This window comes from Scyliorhinus torazame, chromosome 26 (genome assembly GCF_047496885.1).
Source record: "Scyliorhinus torazame isolate Kashiwa2021f chromosome 26, sScyTor2.1, whole genome shotgun sequence".
In the NCBI taxonomy this organism is placed as follows: domain Eukaryota; kingdom Metazoa; phylum Chordata; class Chondrichthyes; order Carcharhiniformes; family Scyliorhinidae; genus Scyliorhinus; species Scyliorhinus torazame.
Window position 1 is genome coordinate 5,440,156 of NC_092732.1, and position 2,817 is coordinate 5,442,972.

Sequence of the window (2,817 nt, forward strand, 5' to 3'; positions counted from 1 at the left end):
ATTTATGATTAATCTAGGACAAAGGTTCGGCACAACATCGTGGGCCGAAGGGCCTGTTCTGTGCTGTATTTTCTATGTTCTATGTTCTATGTACACTCTGTTTACTTTTGGGCACTGTTTACATAGGCTGTTTACTGTGGGAATCTGATAATATTGACTGTTTACTGTAGGGCACAGTTTACTGAGACTGTTTTCTGAAGTACAATGTTTATATAGACTGTTTACTGTCGGGCACTTTTTATAGAGACAGTGGCTGCGATGGCCGAGTGGTTAAGGCGTTGGATTCGAAATACAATGGGGTTTCCCCGCGCAGGTTCGAACGCTGCCCGCAGCGGATGGGCACATAGCCTTTAGGGGCTGGTCTAGCATCGGGCTAAATCGCTCGCTTTGCAAGCAGACCAAGGCATACCAGCAGCACGGTGCAATTCCCGTACCATCCTCCTCGAACAGGCGCCGGAACGGGGCGACTAGGGGCTTTTCACAGTAACTTCATTTGAAGCCTACTTGTGACAACAAGCGTTTTCATTTTCATTTTCTGTAGGCCACTGTTTATATAGACTGTTTACTGCATGGCACTGTTTATACAGGCTGTTTACTGTACGGCACTGTTTATAGAGGCTGTTTACTGTACGGCACTGTTGATACAGGCTGTTTCCTGTGCACCGCTGTTTACATAGACTCTGTTTACTGCGACGCTGTGTTTTCAAAGACTGCTTACAGTAAGGCACTGTTTATATAGACTGTTTACTGTATGGCACTGTTTACACAGACTGTTTACTGTCGGGGACTGTTTACATAGACTGTTTACTGTAGGGCACTGTATATATAGACTGTTTACTATGGGGCCCTGTATATATAGACTACTGCATGGCGCTGTTTATACAGGCTGTTTACTGTGCGGCACTGTTTCATAGCCTCTGTTTCTGCAAGGCACTGTTTACAAAGACTGCTTACAGTAGGGCACAGTTACTGTACGGGACTGGTTATATAGACTGTTTACTGTCGGGCACTTTTTATAGAGACAGTGGCTGCGATGGCCGAGTGGTTAAGGCGTTGGACTCGAAATACAATGGGGTTTCCCCGCACAGGTTTGAACGCTGCCCACAGCGGAGGGGCAGATAGCCTTTCGGGGCTGGTTTAGCACCGGGCTAAATTTCTGGCTTTGCAAGCAGACCAAGGCAGGCCAGCAGAACGGTGCAATTCCCGTACCATCCTCCTCGAACAGGCGCTGGAACGGGGCGACTAGGGACTTTTCACAGTAACTTCATTTGAAGCCTACTTGTGACAACAAGCGTTTTCATTTTCATTTTCTGTAGGCCATTGTTTATATAGACTGTTTACTGCATGGCACTGTTTATACAGGATATTTACTGTATGGCACTGTTTATAGAGGCTGTTTACTGTATGGCACTGTTGATACCGGCTGTTTCCTGTGCGCCACTGTTTACATAGACTCTGTTTACTGCGAGGCTGTGTTTTCAAAGTCTGCTTACAGTAGGGCACTGTTACTGTAGGGCACTGTTTATATCGACTGTTTACATAGACTGTTTACTGTCGGACAGTGTTTCGATAGACTGTTTACAGTAGAGTACTGTTTACATAGACTCGGTTTACTGTAGGACAATGTTTACATAGATTGTTTACTGTATGGCACTGTTTACATCGACTGTTTATTGTGAAAACCGTTTACTTAGACTGTTCAGCGGAGGGCACTGTTTATATAGATTGTTTACTACAAGGCACTGTTTGCATCGAATGTTTACTGTGGGAAACTGTTTCCATAGACTGTTCAGTAGGACACTGCTTATATAGACTGTTTACTGCAGGGCACTGTTTGCAGAGACTGTTTTCTGTTGTACAATGTTAACATAGACTTCTTACTGTAGGGCACTGTTTATATTGACGGTTTACTGTCGGGCACAGTTTGAGGGCAGCACGGTATCATAGTGATGAGCACAATTGCTTCACAGCTCCAGGGTCCCACGTTCGATTCCCGGCTTGTGTCACTGTCTGTGCGGAGTCGGCACGTTCTCCCCATGTGTGCGTGGGTTTCCTTCGGGTGCTCCGATTTCCTCCCACAGTCCAAAGATGTGCAGGTTAGGTGGATTGGCAATGCTAAATTAACCTTCGTGTCCTAAAATGCCCTTAGTGTTGGGTGGGGTTATGGGGATAGGGTGGGTGTGCGGTTGGCGAGGGTGCCCTTTCCACGAGCCGGTGCAGACTCTATGTGCCGAGTGGCCTCCTTCTGCACTGTAAATTCTATGAAAAGAAAATTGACTGTTTTCTGTTGGCCACTGTTTACATTGTCAACAGTGCCAAGCAGTAAACAGACTAAGACTGCTTACAGTAGGGCACTGTTACTGTAGGGCACTGTTATATAGACTGTTTACTGTACGGCACAAATGACGTAGACTGCTTTCTGTAGGACACTGTTGACATACAAGATTAACTTTAGGGCACTGTTGATATAGACTCTTTACTGTATGGCACTGTTTATATAGACTCTGTTAACTGCAGGGCAATGTTTACATGGACTGTTTACTGTAGCACACTGTTTATATAGACTGTATACTGTAGGGCAGTGTTTAAAGAACAAAAGACAAAGAAAAGTACAGTACAGGAACAGGCCCTTCGGCACTCCAAGCCCGTGCCGACCATGCTGCCCGACTAAACTACAATCTTCTACACTTCCGGGATCGTATCCCACTATTCCCGTCCTATTCATCTATTTCTCAAGATGCCCCTTAAATGTCACAACGTCCCTGCTTCCACCTCCTCCGGTAGCGGGTTTCAGGCACCCACTACCCGCTGTGTAAA

At 45.9% G+C, this 2,817-nt stretch overlaps 1 non-coding gene across 1 annotated transcript; it reads left to right on the top strand.

Annotated features, from left to right (window-relative positions):
• Positions 1–252: 252 nt before the first annotated feature.
• Positions 253–334, top strand: trnas-cga (transfer RNA serine (anticodon CGA)). Its single transcript has one exon. It is a non-coding gene; the product is annotated as a tRNA-Ser (tRNA).
• The last annotated feature ends 2,483 nt before the right edge of the window (positions 335–2,817 follow it).